A 12,948-nucleotide genomic window follows, 5' to 3' on the forward strand; every position below is an offset into this window, starting at 1 on the left:
CTACCTAGAGAAGTTCCTTTAGCATTTGTTGTAAAGCTGGTTTGGTGGTGCTGAATTCTCTTAACTTTTGCTTGTCTGTAAAGGTTTTAATTTCTCCATCAAATCTGAATGAGTTCCTTGCTGGGTTGTGTAATCTTGGTTGTACATTTTTCCTTTTATCAGTTTAAATATGTCCTGCCACTCCCTTATGGGTTGCAGAGTTTCTGATGAAAAATCAGCTGTTAACCTTATGGGGATTCCTTTGTATGTTATTTGTTGCTTTTCCCTTGCTGCTTTTCATATTTTTTCTTTGTCTTTAATTTTTGATAGTTTGATTAATATGTGTATCTGTGTGTTTCTCTTTGGGTTTATCCTGTATGGTACTCTCTGTGCTTCCTGGACTTGATTGAGGAAGTTTCCCATGTTAGAGAAGTTTTCGACTATAATCTCTTCAAATATTTTCTCAGACCCTTTCTTTTTCTCTTCTTCTTCTGGGACCCCTATAATTCAAATGTTGGTGCATTTAATATTGTCCCAGTGGTCTCTGAAACTGTCCTCAATTCTTTTCATTCTTTTGTCTTTATTCTGCTTCCTGGCAGTTATTTCCACCGTTTTATGTTGCCGCTCACTTATCTATTGTTCTGCCTCAGTTATTCTGCTATTGATTCCTTCTAGAGTATATTTAATTTCACTACTTGTGTTGTTCATCACTGTTTGTTTGCTCTTTAGTTCTGCTAGATCCTTGTTAAATGTTTCTTGTATTTTCTCCATTCTGTTTCCGAGATTTTCGATCATCTTTACTATCATTACTCTGAATTCTTTTTCAGGGAGGTTGCCTATTTCATCTTCATTTATTTGGTCTTTTAGGTTTTTACCTTTGCTCCTTTGTCTGTAACATATTTGTTTGCTGTTTTCACCTCTTTGCTGAAATTCTCCTTTTGTTCACACATGCTGTTGACTTTTTCCATTATATATAAAATTATGCACACACACTATATGTGTGTGTATAATCTTGTATGTATGTATCTAATCTGTGTACCAGAGGCCTCTCTGGTTGGCTTATTTTAAAATGACAACCCACTTGCTATCGGTGAGAAAGAATAGCACTTAAGCCTAAAGGCATCCAATTGGGTCACCACATGTCTAGAGAAAGTGCTTTGACTCAAATTTGAAGGAAATATCTTATTTTCAAATAAGAAAAAACAACGTCTGTTTTCTTTTATTGGTAGATATCACCATGAGATTATAGGGAGGCATTTTGACATAATGTTTAAGTGGAAGAGTTTGAATTCAGGCAAACTGGGGTTAAATTCCTAGCTCTGCTGCTCATAAGCTCTTCAGTCTTATGTAGGTTAGGAACTCCTCTAGGTCCCAGTTCCTTATCTGTAAAACGTGCATAATTTTTTTTTTTTTTTTTTTTTTTTTGCTGTACACGGGCCTCTCGCTGTTGTGGCCTCTCCCGTTGCGGACGGAGCACAGGCTCCAGACGCGCAGACTCAGCGGCCATGGCTCACGGGCCCAGCCGCTCCGCGGCATGTGGGATCTTCCCGGACCTGGGCACGAACCCACGTCCCCTGCATCGGCAAGCGGACTCTCAACCACTGCGCCACCAGGGAAGCCCAACATGCATAATTTTAAAAATACCTTCTGCATAGAGTTTCTGTGAGGTTTAAATGTGATCAAACATGGACAGTAATCAGTACCGGAGCTAGCACGTAGAGGCCCTCAGTTAACACAAGCCATTTTCTTTTCCTTACACATTGCCTTGTCCCCACCTCCTCCCCTCCAGGCTGAAATGCAGAAGAACAGAGAACCAGTTTTGTCCTGGTCATTGATATATCTCTAGCATCCATCCTATCTCAGGCACTCAATAAATATTTGTTGAAAGAACAAATTAATAAAGCTCTTCTCTGAGTTAGGTAATCCACAACATGGGGCTCACCAGGGATCACACTTGCCTTAAACAATATTTTCATGAGCCATCCAGAAAAGGGAGTGTTTTGTCAAATCTATTAGGCTTCAGAAGACTCTAAAAATGGTAGTGAAATTCCTGGCTCATACATACATGCTTCAGAGAAATTTTTCAAGGCTATCATGGGGGCAAAGGAGTGGCAACGTAACATTATTGACCCATAGAAGTGGTAGTTTTTGAACATTTTCTTCATTCCATGAATGAGGACTGAGAATCACTAAGTTCTTGCTTAAAGATATGAGATCAATGTACTGCTTTAGCCAAGAATGGAAATGAAAATGTCATCAGGAAAATCAACAAAGTGTACATTAATTTATCTCTGTGTGTAACAAGGTTCATCCTTGCCTGAAAAGCAAGTCAAATTCTGCGATAACAAATGCTAAAGAATCAGGGAGACACTATTTCTTGAAACTAACCCACCAACGTAGAATAATTAGAAGTATGTGTCTGTTTCATAAGGGTTTCTAGGAAGCATTTGAAGGAATGTAGAGCATATGCTCACTGGTAAAGGAGGAGTTAGTCATTTTATAAAATGCTTAAAAATCACTTTATTTTTAGAATGTTCCCTTTTGTCATTGACATCTTAATGTACTGTAATTTGAAATGTTTGCACGTCGAGTGAGCAGAGCACAAGCACTTCACAGCAGTGAGAATAATTCCTACTTAAATGTGTTATAAATCAATATATAATGCAAGGATGCACAATAATGGCTCACACCATTTACTGTACTTTAATGGTAATAAAACACAGTTTAAAAAACGCTAGAGGTGGGCTTCCCTGGTGGCGCAGTGGTTGAGAGTCCACCTGCCAATGCAGGGGACACAGGTTCGTACCCCGGTTCGGGAAGATCCCACATGCCGCGGAGCGGCTGGGCCCGTGAGCCATGGCCGCTGAGCCTGCGCGTCCGGAGCCTGTGCTCCGCAACGGGAGAGGCCACAACAGTAAGAGGCCCGCGTACCGGTAAAAAAAAAAACACTAGAGGTGCTGAATGGAATACTTATTTTAAGTATATTCTCTAGTGCTTGTATTCATTAACTATTTGCTAACGAATTAACTAATTTTTTAACTCACACCAGTGAAATTCATGCTTTTAAAGATGTGTATGTATAAGCTTCACACTTTTTAGAGAATTTCAGGGAGAATATAATTTGCTCTGTAGAAATATGAATCAAAATTTGTGATCAAAAAGAATCAAAAGAAAGACTGAACCATATTGTTTCTAAATTTAAACATCTCTGTATATCTTTAAAATCAACAATTTTACACACAGTTGAAATCTTTCTAATACAATGATCAAGTACAAAAATTCTGTAAGTAAAAGAGTTTCTTTAATATCTGGGACCTGATCAGAACAAGAAAGTTCCAAAATTGGAGAAGAAAAGAAAACAGAATGTTAGGTGAAGTGATTTTTCTTGATTTCTAAGTCCAAAGCTTACTAGTTTATAGAAAAGATTTAGAAAATGTTTGAAATAGGGACTTCCATGGTAGCGCAGTGGTTAAGACTCCACGCTCCCAATGCAGGGGGCCTGGGTTCCATCCCTGCCCAAGGAACTATATCCCCCATGCATGCTGCAACTAAGGAGCCCACCTGCCACAACTAAGATCCAGTGCAACCAAATAAATACATAAATATTAAAAAAAGAAAGAAAGAAAATGTTTGAAATAAATAAACCTTTTCTCAGGATGGACTTTTCTTTCTTTTCCCTATATCCTCCTGGAGTCTGGCACATTAGACTGTGAAAAGCTAAAAAGACAAATACCCTATTATAAATAATGTGGAAGGTGTTAATCTAGATAATGCGGTTTGATTATTCTGCAGATAACCTCTAAAGGCACCCAGCATGCAGTGTTCTCTGGCCTCCATCCAGCACCTTTGGTCCAGCTGCTCAATGATGTCACTAAGGAAGGCTCCAGGCTCTTTTCACCTTTTTGCTCTCATGTTTGATATGTCATAATGTTTTCCTCATGGTAACAAAATAGCTGCCTCAACTCCAAACATCCCAGTCTCAAACAACAAAGTCAAAAAGCAAGCAAGAAAGAAGAGCTGAGCGCTTCTCCTATGTATCTGTCTTTTTATGAAGAAGGAAAATCTTTTCTAGAAGCACCCCAACTAACTTTTCTTTTTCCTTTTTTCTCAATGGCCACAACTGTGTCACATGCCTCCCTTAAACCAATCACAACAAAAATGAATGGATATTCCCACTGAGTTAGAACACTCACAAGTTGTCCCCTGGGACTAAGAAGGGACCCACTTTCCCTGAGTATACTGCTAAAAAATCTCTGAACAAAACTGGATTTCTGTTAGGAAGGAATAGAGGCAAGATGGTTGTTTAGTCAGTAACCAACAGTGCCCATCACACCACAAAGACAGGTATTTACAACTGAATGTTGGTTTATTCATTTACACTTAGAAGTATTATGGTCAAGAGAACTGAGCCCTTGAGTTCTCTGGCCAACATATTCTTTCCTTACAGAAAACAAAAATTTCAAGTGAAGTGAAGTTATAATGAGACAGCTACTAGGTGAGTATAGAATCAGAGGAATAGTTATTTCTCTGTGCTCAGGTTAACTCCTCTGCCTGCTGTGTCTTTTCCCTTTTTTAACTCCCACATATTTTTAAAAGTTCAACTTAAGCATCATCCCCTTTAGAAAGATTTCTTTGTTACCCCCACTTTCTCCACATGCACTTCCCACCCCCAAGCTGAAATGCATGCCTCTCTTCTGTATCACCATGGCATACTGTGCATAGCTGTATCATTACTCCTACTCTATTGTATTGTACTTACCAATTTATGTGTCCTCTTCTCTAAAGGTGAGTTTAGAGAAGCAGAAACTGGGCTGGCTTGTTTTTAGAGATGTAGTGGTTAGCACAGAGCTCAGAATGTGGATAACGAGAGAGATATTTGTGGTAGGCAGAATAATCGCCACCCCACAAAGATGTCCAAATCCTAATCCCTGAAACCTGTTGTGATGGTTAATTTTATGTGTCAAATTCAAGAGTGTTTTTGAATGAGATTAACATTTACATGCATTAATACAGATTGCCTTCCATAATGTGGGTGCGTCTCATCCAATCAGCTGAAGGTCTGAATAGAGCAAAAAGACTAGCCTTCCCGAGCAAGAGAAAATTCTCCAACAGATTGCCTTCAGACTTTATCTGTGCCATCCACATCCACTCTCCTGGGTCTTGAGCCTGTTGGCCCATACTGCAGATTTTGGACATGCCAGCCTCCATAATCACATGAGCCAACTCCTTATCATAAGATATATATCCCTATCTACCTATCTATCTCTATACATAGATATATAGGTATATATCTCCTTTTGGTCTGTTTCTCTGGAGAACCCTGACTAATACACCTGTGAATATATTATCTTACATGGCAAAAGGGAGTTTGCACATGTGATTAAATGAAGGACCTTGAGATGGGAATATTATAAGATTATCTGGGATTATCCATTAGGTCCAATGTAATCACAGGGTCTTTATAAGAAAGATGCAGAAGTGTTACAGTCAGAGAAGTTGTACTGACAGAAGCAGAGGTCCAAGTGATGTAATTGCTAGCTGGAGGCCACAAACCAAGGACAGTATCTAGAAGCTGGGAAAAAAACAATCTTCCTCTAGAGCTTCAGAAGGAATTCAGCTCTGTCAGCACCTTGATTTTAGCCCAGTGAGCTCCATTTTTGACTTCTGACCTTCATAACTATAAGATAATAAATTTATATTGTTTTAAGTCAGTGAGTTTGTGGTAATTTGTTAACAGCAGCATAGGAAACTAATACACTGGTAAAGAAATTGGGGGGGGTTGAAAAAATGACTTAAGTATTTAATGCATTAAGCTATTGTAATAATAACTAGCATTTAATCATTGCTTGCTATAGCCTAGGCATTTTTACACATTCAGTCTTGATCCCAATAATCAAACCAAGATCAAGATATCATTATACTTATTTACAGATAAGAAAACCAAAGTTCAGAAAGATTGAATAATTTTACAAAAGTACCATGCCAATAACTGATATAAGTGTGTTGGAAATCAAGGCACATTCCTCTAAATCCCAGGGCTCCCAAGGTATCCTGAGACATGCAACTGTACAATAGACTAATAGAGCACCAAAGATGGCTTCAGAGCATTTTAGCCTCCCCCCAATCTGCTTCAGAACCCCTAAAGCAACTTACATAACAGTAAACTTGAAGTGAAAACGGTGTGCTTCTTTGCAAATGGAGTTTCAGACAGGTGTCTGCCTTCCCACAGTGGAGAGCGTGCTCTCTGTATGTCTCTCGCACAGGGAGTGTTGGAGCTGGTTGCAGGCAGCCCACAGTTGAGTCCTGTATGTAGGCTCCCACCCTCCACGGACTGAGACAAGCTAAGTACTGGGGACCTGGCTTGGTTCATCATCATAGTTTTGTCTGCTTATTATTTCCTCTCTTTTGAAAATATTGATGCAATCGGTTAGACCCTAAACAGGGTTCCCTGGGCAATAAATCTGTCTTTTATGATTTTGTACATCTGTAAGAGCATTCATTTCTTATAGATTTTATGTTTATGATTAACTGAAACGCTATTTCCAAGTTTATGAGTTTCACCTCCCCATTGCCCCAATGTGTTGTTAATAATATGCTAATAACAGTGAACATTTATGTCAGTGCACACTTATTTAGAAAATCTTTTTAATGAGCAAACACTTATAAAGTCCTTGCATTGTAAAATAGCAATTAAAATAATTCATAAACTTTAGAAAATATTCTAAAAATGTAAATAGATTCATCCCCAGGTTTATTTTGAGTTATGTCTTAATATAGAAAAGCCACTGGGAAATATTTAACACAATAATAATGATAACTTTTCTATACGTATGGATAAAATTGAAGACTGTTTCCTTCCTTTGCTTTTGTTTTTTAAAGAAAAGTCAAACTTTCATTATTTTTTTAATTTTGGAGACTATTAAAATTTTTTATAGCTGACATTTAAAAGAATTGACTGAATGTAATTATTTGTATAATTGTTGGGTACTTTTTTGGAACATGTTAATTAGAAAAGATTTCTAATATGGATAGAACATTTCTAATATGGATAATTTGGAGTTTGTCTGTATAAACCAGTGCGCATGGTCTCATTGCTACTACCTATGACTTCACGTTCAGAGCATTTTTTTTTAATTTGAGAATTAAATATAAAACCACACAAAGAGTTTACTTAGTGTACATGCATAAAATATAGGTATATTTGCCAGTCTTTTTGTAAGTATGTTAATTAATTTACTCCAAAATCTCAAGTAGAATCATAAAGAAGACTGTAATTAAGAAAAGTTCCCAGGGCTTCCCAGGTGGCACAGTGGTTGAGAGTCCGCCTGCTGATGCAGGGGACACGGGTTCGTGCCCTGGTCCGGGAAGATCCCACATGCCACGGAGCGGCTAGGCCTGTGAGCCATGGTCGCTGAGCCTGTGCTTTCCCTGGGGAGATAGACAATAAATAAATAAAGTAAAATACATGGAATGTCAGGTGATGTTGACAAGTACTATGGAGAAATGAAAAGCAAAGGATAGGACAGGGAGGGCCAGAGAGTAGGGCTTGGGGGCAGTTGTAATTAACATAAGGGGGTCAGGGAAGGCGTCAATGAGAAATGATGTTTGAACAAAGGCCTGAAAGAAGGCAGAGAGCAAGCCCTGCAGATGTGTGAGCACAGAGCCTCCAGGCAGAGAGATCAGGAGTGCAAAGATCTCTAAGTGAGAGTGTGCTTAGCATATTCAAAGGCGAGCAAGGAGGTAGGAGTGGTCAGGAAGTGGAAGTGGGTAAAGAGGTCCAGATTCTGCTGGGTGGTCAGGGGCAGATTACATATGGCCTGAGAGCCCCTTTAAAGACTCTGACTTTAACTCTGAAAGAAATGGACAGTCACTGCAGGGTTTTGAGCAAAGGAGTCACATGATCTGACTTGTGTTTTATAAAGATTGTCCTGGCTGCTTTGTTGAGAATAGACTGTAGGGGGTAAGTGCAATAGTAAAGAGCTTAGCTGGGAAGACATAATCCAGGCAAGAGACAATGGCAGCTTGAAACAGGGTGGTGGCAGTGGCAGTGTTGAGATGGGTTGGGAGTCTTGACACACTTTGAAATTAGAGCCAATAAGATTTGCTGATGGACTGAATATAAGAGAAAGGGGTGAGGGTGGAGATGAAGGATGACTCTAGGTTTGACCTGAGCAATGAGAAAGATGAAGTTTCAGAAACGGAGCAGGACCCTGTGGGGCTCCTGGACACAGAAGACTTTCTGTGTCGCCTGTTTCTTGTTTTTAGGGAATAGGCTTCAGCCTCCATGACCTTCCCTGAGTTCCAAAGGGCAGGTTCAAATCGTTGCTAATCAGGGAAGGGAGGGGATGAAGAGACAAGGGAGGAGCAGTCCAGAAACAATAGTGCAGCCTGATCCTAATCAGCAACCCAGCCCTTGAACCATTGCTATAAAACCCCTCACCAAATCCCCGGGGGTAAGGACACACAGTTTTGAGGGCATGAACTCTCTGTGTCCCTCTTTGCCTGGCAAAGCAATAAAGCTATTCTTTTCTACTTCACCCAAAACTCTGTCTCTGAGATCTGACTCAGCACCGGTGCAGAGAGTTTTTGGCATCCTTTCCTTCTGCCAAGATTGGTAAATCTGTGGGAGGAATAGGTTTAGAAGGTGGTAGGAGAAGATCAGAATCTCAGTTTTGGACATGTTAAGTTAGATGTGCCATTTAGATTTCCAAGGCGAGATATGGAGGAGGCAGTTAGATATGCAAACCTGGAGTTCAAGGGAGTAGCCTAGGTTGGAGAAATAAGTTTAGGAGTCTTCAGTGAAGGGACTCTACATAAAGCCTTGAGACTAGGTGAAATCACCTAATGTTACCTGAAAACTGGGTTTGCCTCTTGGTGGGTGTTGAGCCAAAAGACACAACCAAGCCAAAGATTGGTAGAAGGAAGGATTTATTACTTGCAGCAAGTAAGGAGAAGGATCCTTCCCAAAGTGTCTCCCTAAACAGCAAAATTTGGGAAGTTTTAAGCCAATGTTACATGCATACTCATGAAGGTGCTTGAGCAAAGGAGAATTCAGCATAGAACTGGGGCAAAGGTCAACAGAGTTTTAGTTGCTTGATGCCAGGAGAGTCAGAAAAGTTCAACATCATCATCCCTTGGGTTCCAGCTGACCTGGTGGTTGAGTCCCTGCGGGGGTTTAAATTCTGCAGAACAGCTCAAAAAAGTGCTTCAGGCTAATCTTTACCATTGAAACAGAACTGGGAGTTTACAACTGATTTTTTATTTTTGCTTTTGTTATTTCTCTTGCCTGATAACAGTCATTTTTTCATTTATTCCCTTAAAATGATTATTATTGAGACCTGTTTAAGGGCAAGCACTGTAGCCAGGCTTAGATCACAAAACGGTTTAGGCCAAAAGTGGCTTCACTTATGTCAAGAAATCCATGCTAGGTTCTCTTTCTTTAGGGACCCCCTACCTTATCTGCTTACACTAAGAGTCAGTATAGATAGAGAAGAAATCTGAGAACTGATGGAATCTGGGATATTCCATCTGAAAGAGGGCATTAAAACTAAGAAAGTTAAAAAAAATTGCAAGAGATTATAGGGAGAGACCACATTATTTTTCAGAGGTATAGAGCTTCAAGGTTGATACCTGCATAGCTGGGGCGGTTCTCCCTACCAGGATGAGGCACTTTTATAAACACAGAAACAGGGACTGTTGTGGTTGTACAGACATCTGCACTGTTTCATTCCAACTTCCTCCTCCAGGATTTTAAAAAAAAAAGAAGAAGAAAGAAAGAATTCAATAAAATACTGAAACCATGGTCAGGAACATCTGTGGCTGGAACAGTTTTGGTTGCATAAATAAGGCCATGAGATAGAGTCTTTGTCTTTCCCATAAGTAAATATCACTCAGACTTAACACTATCAGTGAAGCAAATTACAGCAAGACGGGACCGGAAAGCGTTCACTCTGTATGATCTTCTTCAGAAAGGTTTCAGTACAGGACTGACGTGTGCAAGATACATATATATTGGTGTGGGGTGCGGAAGATGGACTTAAATGGGTAATTAGAAAGTGGAACTAGAACATATAGACTTCATCTTTGCAGCATAGCACAGGGACATCGGCTCGGTGCTTTGCGATGACCTAGAGGGGTGGGATAGGGAGGATGGGAGGGAGGCTCAAGAGGGAGGAGATGTGGGGAGGTGTATGCATATGGCTGATTCGCTTTGCTGTGCAACAGAAACTAACATGGTATTGTGAAGCAATTATACTCCAGTAAAGACCTGTTAAAAAAAAAAAGCTTATCTAAGTGTTAAGAATAATTTTCAAGAAAAGGTAAAATCAAGACTCTCAAATAGATGTAAAGTGAAGACATGTCAAAGATTATTTTTACATATTTTTAATGAGGAAATTATAAAAATGTTACAACCAATTTGAAATCAGAGAACCACAAATTTATACGGAGTAAAAGAATATTGAAGTGAATTTAACAAATGACTGCAAAACTGGCTTTTTCCATAGGGATGGGGGAGGGTATTTGGGAAGAGAATGGTTGTCTTCCACCAGAGAGAAGTTATTTGCTGATCTATAGACAAGAATTAGTCACACAGCAAGGTTATACAGAGGCTAGGAAGCCAAGTCAAGAAACCCCACCAGGCTTCACCTAAAGTGCTCATAAATTTGAAGGCCTTCCCCTGAGACTGGAGGATAAGAAGGATGGAAAGTACAGGTATAGAAAAGCAGTGGTTTTGGGAAAAACTAGAGGTAGTTGACATACGATGGCCTCAGTCTTCATAATGAAATCATGATGTCATTGTTATTAAAAATCATAAATCATTTAGAAGGCAGAGAATTTGGTATAAAACAGCAGTTGAACTCTTTTAACTGTGAGTTTCCTGGTAGCAAAGGCAAACATGGAAATGTAGCAATATTGTAATTCCGACTGGCACACAAGAGAAGAATGCAAGTTTTTCTGGAAAGATGGGTTTGACTGCTGAGGGTAAGGAGGCTGTGAGCTATATGAGGAAAGAGAGGGAAGCTTTGGAAGTCCCTAAGCAGCATGGGAGATGGAATTCACTAAGGACAAATAAAAGAAGTTCTAAACTGTGCTGTGGGACTGCAGGGGTTAGAGACATATGTGCACCTGGAGTAACTTTGGAATATAAATCAACTCCTTGGAGAAAACTTCCCTGGTAATTAGAGATTGGGCTAAGGTGTCCTTGCAGTATACAGATCTGCCTCTTTGTGGCAGTTAGAATGTTGTTTCACTGTTTCTCCCCACAGAGCTCCAGGAAAGCAACAATGCTACCTTAGTGTTTCCAATGCCTAGTACAGTTGCCTGACGACACTAGCCGATCTCAGGGAAATTGAAAGCATCAGGAAAGAGTGAGTGAAGATGTCTCAGTCCATCATTAGGGCTGCTAGAAAAGAATACCATAGGCTGGGTAGCTTATAAACACAGACATTTTGTTTCACAGTTCTAGAGGCTGGGGAGTCCAAGATCAAGGTGCTGGACAGTTTGGTGTCTGGTGAGAGCCCCCTTCCTGGGTCACAGATGGCCATCTTCTCCCTGTGTCTTCACGTGGCGGAAGGAGCAAGGGGGCTGTCTGAAGTCTCTTTTTCAAGAGCACTAATCCCATACATGAAGGCTCCACCCTCTTGACCTAATTACTCCCCAAAGGCCCCACCTCTTAATACTTCACACTGGAGGTTAGTTTTCAACATATGAATTTGGGGGCACCACAAACATTTAGTCTAGAGCAGAAGATATGAACACAGACCGTTCAGTCAGGTGTACAGGGTAAGGAATGGTTCTGTCTGGGGCATGAAGCCGGGAAGAGGCCAGCACTCACTCCACAGGCACTCTTGCCTTTCTCATCTTGCCTTGGACTCGATAATACCAGAAACTAGGTACCTTCTCACAGAAAGATGTGAGGGGAGGCAGTTGCAGTGTGAGCAGGTCTTGGGCAGAGCCTGTGAGATGCTCCCACCTGCGGCTTGATGCTTCACATCCTATACTTAAGGATTAAATTAAATCCCTTGAATTTAGTTTTTGTTCTGTTTTAAAGCTTTTAATTGTAGGTAATTAACAAAATACAGAAAAATACAAAGAAGAAAATAAAATTCCTACAACTCAGGTATAACTGCTGTTAACATTTTCCTATATTTTTCTATGCATTATATGTATAGTTTTTTCTTTACAAAATAGGGACCCTAGCATATATATGACATATTATCTATATATAATATTTAATTTATATATAATAGGTATATTATTATATATAATAAGTATATTTTTATATATTGTTGTTTTTTTAAATTTACAATTCTATTCCAAAATGTTCCAGTGCCATGAAATCATTTCTTCCAAATTTTTAATTTTTAATGAACATATACTACTTATCTTAATTATTCTTCTATTATTGAGCATTTAGGATGTTTACAATTCTTTATTTTATTTTTTTATAAAGTTATTTTTTAATTTTTAAAAATTAAAAAAATTTTTGGTTGTGATGGGTCTTCGTTGCTGCATGCGGGCTTTTCTCCAGTTGTGGTGAGCGGGAGCTACTCTTCATTGCGGTGCGCAGGCTTCTCATTGCAGTGGCTTCTCTTGTTGCAGAGCGTGGGCTCTAGGTGCGCGGGCTTCAGTAGTAGTGGCATGCGAGCTCAGTAGCTGTGGCACATGGGCTTAGTTCCTCCACGGTATGTGGGATCTTCCTGGACCAGAGCTCGAACCCGTGTCCCCTGCCTTGGCAGGTGGATTCTTAACCACTGTGCCACCAGGGAAGTCCCTACAATTATTCTTTATTTTAAAGTGACACTTTGATGAATGTCCTTGTTGAAAAATACTTGATCACACCTTGATTATTTTCTTTGAATAGATTCCCATAAGTGGAATTACTGAAATCAAGGATATGGACTTTTCAAGAACTCTCTTAAGCCAAGTGGCTCTCAAGAAGATTGTTTCAATTTATACTTCCATCAG

This window comes from Mesoplodon bidens (genome assembly GCF_964165515.1).
Source record: "Mesoplodon bidens genome assembly, chromosome: 11".
Lineage (NCBI taxonomy): Eukaryota > Metazoa > Chordata > Mammalia > Artiodactyla > Ziphiidae > Mesoplodon > Mesoplodon bidens.